This window comes from Bos mutus, chromosome 21 (genome assembly GCF_027580195.1).
Source record: "Bos mutus isolate GX-2022 chromosome 21, NWIPB_WYAK_1.1, whole genome shotgun sequence".
NCBI classification, from domain to species: Eukaryota; Metazoa; Chordata; class Mammalia; order Artiodactyla; family Bovidae; genus Bos; species Bos mutus.
Genome location: NC_091637.1, coordinates 43691985 through 43706801, shown reverse-complemented (window position 1 = coordinate 43706801; position 14817 = coordinate 43691985). Strand labels below are relative to the sequence as shown.

The following is a 14817-nucleotide window of genomic DNA, read 5'->3' as shown; positions in this document are numbered from 1 at the left end:
TGTGAATGTTGATGAGGTGGATTTGATTGACCCGAACTTGGCTGGCTATGGCTTCTGTCTAGAATGCTGGGAATTAGAAACAAGGTTGTCTCAAGTGCTCAGGAGTCTCTTTTAGGTTAATGTTAAATGAGTTTCTTGGCACTACTAATGATTTCTTTGCTGAACTCAATTGGAATAAGTTTATAAAATCTGTTCATTACATCACTGGCACCTGTACTTTAGTTTTCTTCTTATAAAAATTTAAGATTATAATGTAATAAACTATTCAAATTAATGTTGTATAAACAAAGAAGGTAGTGGTGCTAAAAGTAAACCAACCACTGATGGATTTGCAGTAGCACCATGCGCTAGCTTGTAATGTTTTCCGTTAGCTATCTCCTGTATCCTATACGGCCCCTCCCCTCTTCTGTCTGCCTAATGTAACCACTACTTTGTTCTCTCTATCTGTGAGTCTGCTTCTTTTTGTTATTTTCACTAGTTTTTGTATTTTTTAGATTCCACATATAAGTGATATTATGCAGTATTTGTCTTTCTCTGATTTATTTCACTTAGAATAATGCCCTCCAAGTCTACTAATGTTCCCGTAAATGATAAAATTTCATGCTTTTTTCTGGCTGAGTAGTATTCCACCATGTATGTATCTGTGTGTGTGTGTGTGTGTGTGTATGTATCTATCTATGTCACCTCTTCTTTATCCTTTCATCTGTCCATGGACACTTAGGTTGCTTCCAAATCTTGGTGACTGTATATATTGCTGCTCTGAACATTGGGGTGCATGTATCTTTTCAAATTAGTGTTTTTTGCGGTTTGTGGTGTGTGTGTTTAACATGCACCCAGGAGTAGAATTGTGGGGTCATACTGTAGTTCCTTCTTTAGTTTTTTGAGTTGCCTCCATACTATTTTCCACAGTAGTTGCACCAATTTACATTCCTAGTAACAGTGCATGAGGGTTACCTTTTTTCTGTCTTTGCCAGCTCTTCTTATTTGTGTTCTTTTTGATGATAGACATTTAAGAATTGGAAACATTTTATACTTTAAGCATTATCAGAGAGTAATTTTCTGGAAAATGGCAGTATAAGAAATCTGACACCATGATGCTTAAAGATTTTCTGCATCCATTAAAAGCTTATCTTTTTAAAAAAATATTTATTTTTTAATTGAAGGATAATTGCTTTACAGAATTTTGTTGTTTTCTGTCAAACATCAACATGAAGCAGCCATAGGTGTACATATTTCCCCTCCCTCTTGAACCTCCCTCCCATCTCCCTTCCCCAAAGCTTATCTTTGCCACCATTGTCTTGGTTATCACCGAGAGATACTTATTAAGGACCCACTTGTAAAATAAGCTAATCAGCTCTGATGGCTTTCCTCTAAATATGGCAGCCCATTTAGTGGGTACAAGTAAAAATTTCAAGAATAACAGTATAATTTACACTGAAGCTCACTCTCAACAGTTAACTTCCCAGGTAATATTTCAGAGAAATCAAGTAGAGATAAGCTTTACCACACATTAAAACCACTCCAATTCCTCTTTATCCAGCTAAGACATTCTCTGACCATTGAATTAAGACTAAAATTCATACCATCCTCTCTGCAAATTAGCAAGTCACATGAAAACATATTGATGATATTTTGACTGGTGTTAAACAGAAGAATGCCAAAGGAATTTGAGAAGTAAAATATGGGATGAGATCATCTCTTGGATTTTTCAGGAGATGTCTATAAGACTCTATCATTTTACTTTGTATCTTAGAAAGTTGATAAATGGGATAAAATTAAGATATGATAGCAAAATTACACTAATGATAACAAAAAGACATTTTTCATTTGGATATTTGGACCTTTTATAGTTCAAAGCAAGAGTTATTAATCTGTCCATTTCCAATTTTGAAAGAACAAATATTGTATACCTGTTAACCAAAGATAAGACACTAATTCAGTTGACTATTCATCTTTCGTTTAGTTACATAGTCACATTTATTGGACATAAAAATGTGCTAAGCACCTTGGGAAATTAGGAAAGGACGATGGAGGTCTTATCCTGGAATATAAATGAATAGAGTTGTCTCCGGGCTTGTGTTGTAGACTTTGGCCCATCTTAGTCTCTTGGATTGTAAGTTACTTGGGAAGCTTTTCTTCTATATCCACCAGCACTTACCCTGTGCTCTTTGGAATGCCTTTTACCCCAGGAAGTCGAGCTATCCATTCTTTTTTCATTGTAGGGTAGCAGCAGATATGTTTCTCCCCATTTTGCTGATAGCAAAAGTGAAGTTAATTAAAATGTAAAGGTCACTGCAGATAAATTCATCTGACTCTGAAATTTTAAGATTTTGCTGCAGGAAGGAAAAGGTTTATAAAATGTCAGGTGCAAGGTGTGTTCCGTATTAGGTTCTCTCCTGTCATGAACAATGCTTCCTGAGAGAGTGTTGCAAATGTTCTGAATGGTGTTTCACTGCAGTTAGGGAAGAGAAATGTTAAAGAAATTGGTGAGCCCACACATCTCTCCTGTGACAAAAGAGAGCCCCCAGACTTATTGAACTGTGTTTTAAAAAGTCGTGCATGGACTATCTTGAACGTGAAAGTCAGTTGTGTCCAACTCTGCAACCCCATGGACATCCATGGAATTTTCTATGCCAGAATACTGGAGTGGGTAGCCTTTCCCTTCTTCAGGGGATCTTCCAAACCCAGGGATCGAACCCAGGTTTCTCACATTACAAGGATTCTTTACCAGCTGAGCCACCAGGGAAGCCAAAGAATACTGGAGTGAGTAGCTTATCCCTTCTCCAGTGGAACTTCTGGGCCCAGGAATAGAACCTTTCCCTTCTCTAGGGGATCTTCCCAACCCAGGGATCGAACCCAGATCTCCCGCATTGCAGGTGGATTCTTTACCACCTGATACACAAGGGAAGCCTGGACTATCTTGAAGGCTGTAGTAAAAGAAAAAAATCAGTTTCTTCAGACAATAGACATATTTGGTGGAGTTCTTGAAAGGGATGTGGTAATTTTATAACTGAGAAAACAAATGTAAACATTTAAGGAATGATAAACTCTCCCAGTGGCATTCTCTTCCCCTTCTCAACATGGCGCACAATTGCCTGCAGGCTTTTTAAGTCAAAGAAGCCACCTGCATCTCTTATTCAGTGCATCTTTACGATTTTCAGTGCATGCGCGCGTGTGTGTTCAGTCGTGTCTGACTCTTTGTGACCCCATGGAATGCAGCCTGCCAGGCTCCTCTGTCCACGGGATTTCCCAGGTAAGAATACTGAATTGGGTTGCCATTTCCTCCTCCAAGGGATCTTCCTGACCCAGGGATTGAATCCGTGTCTCCTGCATCTCCTGCATTGGCAGGCAATTTTTTAAATCACTGAGCCACCTTGAAAGCCCAAGATTTTCAATACTTCTGCTAACTTATATCTGTGTGATTCAGATCTTTATTGGAAAATTGTGCAATATCAGGATCGATATCCAGGGACTCTGGAATGCTCGTATACACTCAGACCCCCCGCCAGTGCGTGAATGTGCAATTTGAAGGGAACACACATCCCTCTGTCAATTAGGTTTTTAGGTTCATGAAAACAATGAAATCAGTCAGGTATTTAGCAAGGGGGAATATGAGACAATAAAATCTCTCATAATGAATTTAGTGCAATTCACCTGGAAAGCAAAAGGGTAGAGGCCAAGAGAAAGAGAGGATGGTTGTAAAGCTCAGATGGCTCCAAGAAATGATAAATGGACTTATTGACTACTTTTCAGAACAGCTACTCAGAACAGTTCTTTCCAAATGAACCATAACCAAGTTCTTCAAAAATAATTGGCAGGAGTATTTGGATGTAAAAAAAAAAAGCCTCTCACATATATATTTACATTTATTTTTCAGGACATCTTTTTTGTCTCTTATTTCTGTCTTGTTCTCTGAGAAAGCCTGCATTTATCTCCAACTGGAAGAGAGGATAAGGGAGAACTTGGGAGATTTTTTTTTTTTATCCTTACATTTGAAACTGCTCTGCCTTTGACACATATAGGATGGAAGAAAAGTCCTTTGTATAGACTCAGACTAGACACTGCCTCACCTGTCTCTCACAGGCTCCCTCTTACCCTCAGCCAATTGCTTCCCACCGCCCTACTGTACTTGCGCTGGTAGTAGGTCCTAAAGTATTGCTATGGCCTGACCCCCATAGTAGAGTTTGTTTGTTGAGTGGCTGTAAAAGGGTAGAGGGGTAATGCTGAAAGGGCCCCAGGGAAAGCTGAGATTCCTATTAGAGGTCTGTGAAGAGCCCTCACTCTTGCTTTCTGATGTTTCCAGTTTCTCTTTGCAGCAAAAAAGCAGCTTTGAGTTCAGAGGGTCTTGAAGTATATTTACTTCTAGGAGTTCTATTAGTATAGGTTACCAGACTGGAGGCTCCAAGTCACCATTTTAGCACTGTGAATGGATATAGTTAGTATGTGACCACCTTGCTGTTAGGCACATCCAGACAGAAGTTAGGGAGGTGCTATCAGGGGGCACGGCAATGGTGGTAACAGTATAGATTGGGCTGGTACGCATTCTCTCTAGCCCAAAAGGTTGAGCAGAGGCTGATAATATGTCCTGTCCTTTACAGAAGGGAATACTTACTAAGACTAGAGGTGGACCAGAGAATTACAAACAATAGTCAGGGAATTGCAGAGCTACAGATAGGTTATATTCTCTATTCTATGTATGAAGGCAGCACATCAGGTTTTGATGTAGCTGCTTGGTGCTTTGTGTAAGTACATCTCCATCTTGACAAGTGCTATTTGGGGGCTGGTGGAACTTGATTAAATTTAAGCAGTAGGTATCAGAGGTCTTGCCCCTGTAGTGTGATTGAACCAACTTACACGTGCTTGGCCACAGTCAACTTTGTGTGTGTCTTTACAACTCTGTGTTAAGTCATAAGTTGGTAGCGTGAAACAGGCCACAGAAGGAGTATTGGCACCATGGAAATTGGCAAAGTCTATGAATCAGAGCCAGTTGCCCAACGTGTCTAGGACCACCACTGTCTTGAGCCCTTTCACTTGGAATGAACGGACTAGTTGGGACTGAGGAATTCACTTTCACCTGAGTAGAATTGCCTTTTGTCTACAATCAGCACCACTAACCTCTGCTTCTAATGCTTCTCCTATTCTGTGGGCCTCTGGTTAAAGCTCTCTCTCCTCTTGATTTCTCTATTACTTTCTTTCTGCAACAGTCTCTGGACATTTGCACCCTTTATCCTATTTGGGTTTGTTGTTGCTGTTTTACTGTATTCCCTGTTTCTCCACCCAGAATGTGAGATTGGGCAGAGAGGGCAGGTCTAAGTGCTGTTTAGGGGCACCAGCAATGGTAGTAACAATGACAGAAAGAAATGGTTCAGTACGGGGCTTATACAGAGAGGAAAGTGACCTGAAAGGCATATTAAAATAATTTAAAGCCTGGGAGTAACACCCATTCAATATACATGACCTGAGGGGAGGATTTTGTGTGTCTCATTCTGGAGATGTTCCATCATTCTGAGGCTCAGTTAATGATTTTTGTTTTTAGGTCATCACTGTTGGTTTTCTATCAAAACTGCTTAAGGAGTAGCTGTCTCTATGGATAGGAGAGAAGACTGTGCAAGAAGTAAAGGGGAGCAAGAAGCTGTCACTATGCACTTCTGCACATGCCAGGAGGGCCTTCAGAAGAGCTCTGGAACAGAAAGAAAGAGGGAGAAGTAGAAATTCGAACAGCTCCTGCTGCAGGTCTATTAGCGGGAACTTTCCCCTTGGCTTCTTATATGCCCCTCCCCTCTCTGCAGGCCACATCAGGGACCTTTTCTCCCTGGTACCCAGAGTCCTAAGGGCTTCTAACTCCCTATCTTCTGTTTCCAGAACTTACGATCTTTTTTGCCCGGAGGCCTTCTACTGAAGAGATCCCAGATAAGGGTGACCCATCAGACAGGATCATCCATCTAGTTTACAGAAGCAATTTCAGAGTGGGCCCTGGGTCCTTGGACCCCGATGGAGGAAATCCAGGCAAGTATGAGATGGGTAGCATCCCTTTAGAGTTAGACTAAGAGAGTGTGCCAGTGTCTGGCTTTTCTGGGGTATGTGGGCCACTGCGGAGGTAAGTTTTCTTGAAGGCAGGTGTGAGAGTAGGTGTAGCTGGGCACGGGAGTAGAGATGCTTGGGAGAGGGGAGGAGAATACAGACTCAGTAGCCACCTTGAGATGCTGGTCTTCGCTCACTAGAGCCGACTTTCCTGCTTTTGTTCGGCTTCCTGGTCATACTGGCTGGATTAACCAAGGATCCACTAATTCTATCGACATACCAAAGATTCTTTGAAGACAGGAAGGTGAGTGAGGGCAAGAGTTAGAAGAAAAAGTTGAGGACAAAAGGAGCAGGTTTATTTTAAATACATTTTTCTTTTGTCTACCTGGAACATATATCATCCTACACATGTGGTATTGGGATTTTTCAAGCACAGTTTTGTCTCCTGTACGATGTAAATGCCTTTCTATATCACCATTTCAAATGTGTCGGTAAATTACATCGCTTACCAATGCTCTTCTGCAAGTGGAGTTTTGCTTTGAAAATACTCAGAGGATGAGAGAATAGCTGACATGTGGGTTATAAACAAAGATATTTTCATTTTTTATTAATGTAAAGTCAGCTTTCCCCACCTCCACTAAGCAGACACTGAACAAACAATAAAAAGCACATTGGTGGAAGGGATGCTAAACTATTAGCCTATTCAGGAGACCACATGTTTTGACTTGACCTTGTAAGTAAATGAGGGAATGAATGAATGAATGGTGCCTTGGAATAAATATCACTAAGTGTCAGCTATTCTAGCACCAAACCTAGAGAAGGAAAATCTCTGGGCTTTGAATTAATGAGGTAAAATGGTATGTGTGGCGGGGAGGGGTTAATAGACCTGTCAAAATAGTGGCTTCTTTTTTAAATTATTTTGAAAATATTTATTTATTGGCTGTGCTGGTTTTAGTTGCAGCATGCAGGATCTTTTGGTACAGCGTGTAGGCTTCTCTCTAGTTGGATGCAGGGGCTCAGCAGTTGCGGCACGCAGGCTTAGTTATTCCGCAGCATGTGGGATCTTAGTTCCCCAATCAGGGATCAAACCCACAGCCCCTGCATTGGAAGATGAATTCTTAACCACTGGACCACCGGGGAAGTCCTGTGGTTCCTCATTTTAAAAATCTTGGAAACTCTGCTTATTTTTTTACTTAATATTTTACATCTACCTGGGTTCATATTGCTGACATATTTTTAAGTGCCATGAAATTAAGATTTGGAGGAACCTGCTGCTGCTGCTGCTAAGTCACTTCAGTTGTGTCTGACTCTGTGTGACCCCATAGACGGCAGCCCACCAGGCTCCCCCGTCCCTGGGATTCTCCAGGCAAGAATACTGGAGTGGGTTGCCATTTCCTTCTCCAGTGCATGAAAAGTGAAAAGTGAAAGTGAAGTCCCTCAGTCACGCCCGACCCTAAGTCTCCACAAACAGATTCCCTATTCATATTTTCCTTTTTGTTTTTGGGTAAAAACAAGTGCTATCTCAGGGGATCACAGCCCTGCTGCTGCTGCTGCTGCTAAGTCACTTCAGTCGTGTCCAACTCTGTGCGACCCCATAGACGGCAGCCCACCAGGCTCCCCCGTCCCTGGGATTCTCCAGGCAAGAACACTGGAGTGGGTTGCCGTTTCCTTCTCCAATGCATGAAAGTGAAAAGTGAAAGTGAAGTCGCTCAGTTGTGTCTGACTCTTTGCGACCCCATGGACTGCAGCCTACCAGGCTCCTCCGTCCATGGGGTTTTCCAGGCAAGAGTACTGGAGTGAGGTGCCATTGCCTTCTCCAGATCACAGCCCTAGGAAAACGATTTAGGCTTATTGTCTCTTTATCTGTTAAAGCATGTCCAGAAGCCTAGGGTAGGATCAACACAAGAGTTTTTGACATCAGGGCTTCTAGTCCTGTTCGTACATGCTAGTCATAATTGGACAGCAAACAATGTTCCTTTTCTTCCTTATGACCCTCTGTCTTGCTGTGGAAATCTGCGCAAAATTGTGATAATTGCTATGATTGTACACTTGAAATTCCTGAACTCAGCAGTGATGAGGAAAAGGTGGCGAGCTCTTTGTGGTTTTTATGAAATCAAGTAAAACCTGGGAGAGATGGTGGCTGTCTTTAGCAATTGAAACCAGGTACCATACAGTTAAATTTTTGAAAAAACACATTTACTACTGAACTTGTCATAGTGACACATTTCAAGTAACTATTTCATCTGCATTTGTTGGAAGGGGGGCACATCAGTGCGCTTTATCACATGCAGTATTCTAACCAGGAAGCCCACTTATGAGAAGAGGGTGCAGGCAAGACACTCACTGTGGTTTGAATGGCTGCCTCTCCCTGCCCTAATCCTAAAGCTCTGTCCAGGGTCAGCTATGACATTTGTGGGGCTCATTGCAAAATGAAAATACAGGATCCCTTGTTAAAAATTTTATTAAGAATTTTAAGGCAGTGACAGCAAAGCAGAAAATCCAGTGTGGTTTTCTTCTGAGCAAGGGGCACAGGTGAATCACAGGTCATACAAGGGGCTGGATCTTGCTCTGATCTTCCTAAATAAGAAGACGAGATTAAGGAACTTCCCTGGTGGTACAGTGGATAAGAGTCTAGGCTGCCACTGCAGTGGATACGGGTTTCGTCCCTGGTCTGGGAAGATTCCACATGCCGCAGAGCAACGAAGCCTGCATGCCACAACTATTGAAGCCTGTGGGACTAGAGCCCATACTGTGCAGCAAGAGAAGGCACCACAGTGAGAAACTTATGTACCTCAACAAAGAGTAGCTGCCACTCGCTAGAAAAAGTCCACATGCAGCAGCAAAGACTTAGTGCAACCAAAAATAAGCAAATAATTAAATTATATATATATATATATGTATATAAGAAGATAGGATAAGAAGGCAGTACTGAAAACCTCCCGAATATAATTTACAGTGTGTGCCGACAGGGAAGAGCACAGTAAAGAGGTGATGTTTCACTGAGGGCCTAGGGACCCATCCTTCCTGCCCTTGGAAACAGAGGAAGCTGGAGGGAGTGACTAGGGCAGCTTGAAGACCCCTTTAGAGTCTGTAACTTTGAAGTCCTTATCCTGAGGGGACTCTAATTTGAAGATGCTGTACTTTTCTTCGTTGTTGTTTGGTTGGTTTAGTCGCTGAGTTGTGTCCCACTCTTTGCAACCGCATGGACTATAACCTGCTAGGCTCTGTCCATGGAATTTCTCAGGCAAGAATACTGGAATGGGTTGCTGTTTCCTTCTCCAGCAGATCTTCCTGATCTAGGGATCAAACCAGCATCTTTTGCATTGGTAGGTGGATTCTTTATCACTGGGACACCAGGGAAGCCCTTTTCTTCATTACTCTTCATAAATTGAGAATTGCAGCTTTATCAGTTATTAACAAGAATGACCTGGGGCTGGTGATAATAGAGATACACTTACCTCACAGAGTGGTTGTGAGAGTCAAATTCCAGAAGAGATGTGATATGCTCTGGAGAGTTCTGGGCACATGGTCAACTTTCAATAATGGTGACGATGATCATGGTGATTCGGGTGAGCCTTGCTTTTGGAAAAGTGTGTGTGAGAGAAAAAGTCTCCTCTGCGAACTATCCACTCGGGCCCTTGGCTGAAGGTTTGTGCTATCCCAGCAGGCCTTCTCTGAATCCTTTTTTTCCCAGCTTCCTTCAGCTTAACTTCTTTCAAATGTAGACTCTTTTGAATATGATGAAAGTCCACGCGCTAACAAAGACGCTGCTGGCAGCAAGGTCACCCAAGGAAAGGCAGTCTGGGCGCACAGAACAACACACATTTATTCAGATGCTCCAGAGGCCAGCCCACTGTGCTGAGCCCCAGAGGATGCTGCCTCTCGCCGCCTGTTTCCAAGCCAGGCAGAGGGAGGCTCTTTCCCTCTGGACTCAGCTTGGAGAGTCATCAAGCCCCACTTGTCAGTGTTGTTAGTGACGTCAGACACTTTCACAGATCCTGTTCTGGTCCCAGAAGTGGCGTGGCACTAGCTCACCCATTTCAGGAGTGTCGGGTCCTTGTCTGTGCCGCTCCATCATTTTCCTCACAGGATGGGGGTGGGCATGGACTGGCTGGCTTGAGTCAAGGTCACTGCAGCATTTTAGGGCGGTTGGCCCACTGTATCTAAAATGTTTCCCATATCCACACTTGCTCCCTCAGGATTAACAGAATCTCTTAGATCTGGCATTGAAAAAGATCCTGTTGCTGGGAAAGATTGAGGGCAGAAGGAGAAGGGGGCGGCAGAGGACGAGATGGTTGGATGGCATCACTGACTTAATGGACTTGAGTTTGAACAAGCTCCGGGAGATGGTGAAGGACAGGGAAACCTGGCATGCTGCAGTCCATGGGGTTACAGAGAGTCAGACGGCTTAGCGCTGAACAACAAAAACAACTTAGATCTGGCAGGCCTCCCACTCCAGCTGCACCTGCAATCCTAACTCAGCTCACACCCTGGTGTTCTTTGTGGGATCTGACTTCTCTGCTTCCAAAGTGTTCAGGATGCCGTCCTTCACTCTGGGGAAGTGTGTTTTATTTCAGCAAATGGAGTGTGTTTTTCATAATCGGCACCTTGCTTTAGTCTTGAGGCAGATGGCTGAGTATTGCCTTAGCTGGAGGGTCTTTGGCTGTAGCAGATGTGTCAGAACAGAAGCGGAAGTGATATTTGTCAAACACCTTCTGGGTTCCCAGCAGTGTCCTAGGGTGGTTGTTATTTTATTTATTCTTGGAAGGTGGAAATGATTATCTCATTTTTTTTTGGTTGATGAAGAAACCAAGGCTGTTTCAGGATGGTGCCCACAAGCACATACCTGGTAAGTGGCAGCACCAGCTTTTAAATCCAACTTTGACTCATGTTTCTCTCAGTGATGGTTTGTTGCCTCACCAGACTAGCATCCTCAGATGGGAACATTCATCCTAGCACGTAGGCCTCAGCTGTGAGGCAGACACACATTGTGCACACACCAGCAGGGAGGAGCAGGGAAGGGCAGAGTTTGGTGGAGTACCTGCTGTAGTTACACGGGCAGTATCTGGGCAACACAGAATCCCTGCGGGCTGCCCACTGCACCTGGCTCTCCTTAGAAGACAGGATGAACATGGGCCCAGAGAACCTTGGGTACTGCCTAAATGTATACTTTTACCCATAATTAGCTATAAGGAGAGGAGCAACTAAAACTAAATATCAGGGTAGTAATGCCCAGACTCATGGTAGAAAGACTTCCATTTGCACATGAACTAAGGGAAGGTTAAAGCCCAGTTCTTTAAAGACTTGGACTTGTGCATATATCCAGAGAAAACTCTGATTCAAAGACACATTCACCCTAATGTTCATAGCAGGATTATTAACAATAGCCAAGACTTAGAAATACCCTAAATGTCCATTGACAGACAAATGGATGTAGATGTGGTGTATATGTGTGTATATGTACACACACACACACAATGGAATATTGCTCAGCCGTGGAAAAGAATGAAATAATGCCATTTATAGCAACATAGATGAACCTAGATATTGTCATATTATTAAGTGAAGTAAATATCATATGCTATCACATTTATATAATCTAAAAGTTGATACAAATGGACTTACTTACAAAACAGAAATAGAGTCATAGGTGTAGGCAACAAACTTATGATTACCTGGGGGGAAAGAGGCAGGGAGGGATAAGCTGAGAGATTGGGAGTGACATATACATATTACTATATATAAGATAGATAAGGATCTACTGTATAGCATCAGAAATTCTATTCAATATTTTATGATAACCTATATGGGAAAAGACTCCAGTATTCTTTCCTGGGACATTCCATGACAGAGGAGCCTGGCAGGCTACAGTCTATGGGTCACAAAGAGTTGGATATGACTTAGTTACTAAACAGCAACAGCAATATGGGAAAAGAATCTGAAAAAGAACATATATGTATGTATAACTGAATCTCTTTGCTATATACCTGAAACTAACGTAACATTATAAGTCAGTTATACTTCAATTTAAAAAAAAAATGTAAAAAAAGACCTGGGCAATATGCCACCGGCATCTCTGGCAACATTCCCCTGAGGCATCTCAGATAATGGGGTAGGGGCTGCTTGGATGAGAGACCTTGGGCAGCTTAACATGGCAACAGGTAGACATCATGAGGAAGACCTTGACAAGGTGCAACTTCACTGTGCTTCAGAAGAAGCCTCTTACCAGGATGGACTCCATATGCCTGCCACTGACGGGAGTGGTGCCCAGGGTTCCTGATATCTCAAAGGGTGGGTGTGTTGGACTAGGGACCTGACAGGACTGCTGTAGGTGGAGGTCTTAAGCACTTAGCAGCTCAGGGCTACAAGCAGCAGGGCTAACACTTTCGTTTTAGCTGTTTCACCTTATCCCCTGGGCAGTGCTGAGTTTGGTAGAGGGCAAGAGCATTGGTGGAACTTAAGGCTGACAGATACCTATCTCTGACCTGACTGATTATCACTATCTCCCTTCTGTACACCGTCATATTACAAGGAAACTGGTATTGCAATGTGTTATCTTAGATTTATTTGTGGAATTCTTTGAGTCATGTGTCTTCTCGTCCATCTGTTTTTGTTCATCATTGTTCCCAGTACTGCCACATAATAGCAAGTGTTCAAAAAATATTTCGTCAATGAATTAAATATTGAAAAGACATTCTAGAAGTAATAGAAGATGAGAAAGTGCTTTAGAAATAGTTTAGTGCTGCCTTTCTCAGCTCTGCTGATTAAGTACATGACGGATACCGTAACTATCAGAGTTCCAGATAAGAATCCAGAAAATGCTATCTTTTACAGTGTCATAGAAATAGAACCTTTGTTCCTTCTCAATTGCTGGAAATATACTTGTCTTTGAATGAAACGAGGCATTGGAGCAATAAATATGCCCTTTTGCCCTGGTTCTGAATTTATCAGTTATAGTTCCCACATTGAAAGCATGAGAGTCCTCATGAAAAAGTCAAAGAAAGGAAAATAGATCTTCAAGCTCTGCATGGAGACCCTAGGTCAAGGTAAACATCTAGGGGAGGCTGAAAGCAGGAAGGTTTGGAGGTTTGCCAGTGTGGTCTGAGGGGATCTGAAAGCCTAGCTTGACCAGGAGGAGTCCTTTATTGGCTTAACTGGAGGGTCACAAATATCTGTCTTTAGTGATTTCTCTTTGGGTTTAGATTTGACTATAGAGTTCTATAAAAGTGCTAACATTTTTCTGGGTGAGGTGGATAGGAAGCCAGGAGCACCCTGGAAGCAGGAAGGCAGTAATTATTTTGATAAGTCTGTGCAGTTAATGACTGAGCAGAGTTCTCCCAGGGCCAGAAGGAAAGCACTGGGTAAAGCGGAAGCAGACGGAGTGTGGGAAGTTTGGGGGCTAGTGGGAGTTTGCAGGAAAGGTCTTAAGGAGGTGGTTTCAGGGGATATACCTGTGGGGGGCAAGTGGGAACTTTGCAGAGGAATGTTGCCAGGATCCCACCAGATACCTGGGAACACAGCAACTGGATGTTTTGAGGAGGAGTTTAATAAAGAGACTGTTAGAAATGTGTGATCAGAGTTTAGGGAAATCAAACCAGGGAAACTGTAGAACCCTGGGATGAACACTAATGGGGAGCTAGCTGCTCCACACCCTCATGGAGAAAGGGAGGGACTGGCTGTGGATCTTGGAGTGGGTAGCCATAGGAGGGGCACTTACAAAATGTGGTGGGTTAAAGACGGATAAAATTCTCTGATACTCCTTTCATCAAGAGTAGGGCTCTGTGGTCTTTCACCTTGAATCAGAGGGACCTGGGCAACTGCTTTGACCAACAGAACCTGGCAGAAGTTTGTATAGCTGTTTCCAGGCCCAGGTCTTAAAGACTAGAAGCTTCCATTTCCTTTCCCTTGGACACTTGCTGGGAGCAAGTTTAACAACCCCAAGTGGAGGCCCACCTGGGAAACTGCTACCTCCGCTGACAGCCCTGACTAAGCTCGCCCAGACCATAACCAGCACTGACTTGTTAGCCATCTTGGAAGTGGATTCTCCAACCCTAGGCATGCTGCTCTGGCTTACGCCATGTGGGACAGAGATGAGTTGCCCACAGAGCTAAGCTATTAAGTGTCAGGGGGTAGTTTATAACTATCAGTGGTTACTGGGCTATATGAGTTGTGGCCTCAGTAGAGGGACACAGATAATCCATGGTAGCCTGGCAGGAGGGGAGCCAGGGAGACAACCCCGCTGACTTCTCTCATCTCCTGCCTACTTATTTACTGCCAGTGACCACTGGGTGGACTCAACAAAAGCCAGAAGAACAGGAACCTGTTGATGGCCCCCTGTAGGTCAGTTCCCTGGGGCACACAGAGCAGTTGGAGAAGTGTGAAGTGAGATCTGGAGGGACAGATGGGAAACAGCCAGCACAGGCACCAGGCAATTTAACGTTGGTGTCATGGTGTTGATCCCATTCGATAAAACTCTACCTGCCAGAATACAAATCTTAAAAGACAAAGACCAGATCTCTTTTGGAAGGTGGCCAGGTATGTGATCAGTAAGTGAGGAAGGAGGAAAATCTGTCTGAGACATTTCTTAATCAAATAGCTAAGTGTTTGATTTAATCAGTGTTAATGCAAATGGAAAGTAGAGTAACACCCTATGGATGTTGCCTCCTCAGAGCAGCTCTGGGATTGAGCCCCCCTCCCCAATTTCCTGAGTGGCTGTCTAAGCAGAGCCCTGGGGAGCCTGATGCTCAGTGAAGGAACTGGCTCTGTCTTTATGTCCCATAAACTAAATATCTGTGC

At 43.3% G+C, this 14817-nt stretch overlaps 1 long non-coding RNA gene across 4 annotated transcripts in view; it reads left to right on the top strand.

Moving 5' to 3' along the window:
• Nucleotides 1–3158: 3158 nt before the first annotated feature.
• LOC138984396 (uncharacterized) overlaps nt 3159–14817 on the top strand; it is a 106990-nt gene continuing 95331 nt past the window's right edge. For all 4 annotated transcript variants that reach the window (XR_011461655.1, XR_011461657.1, XR_011461658.1 and 1 more), the window contains exons 1-3: nt 3159–3253; nt 5537–5733; nt 5863–6006. This is a non-coding gene — a long non-coding RNA (uncharacterized lncRNA). The remainder of the gene's footprint in view (nt 3254–5536; nt 5734–5862; nt 6007–14817) is intronic.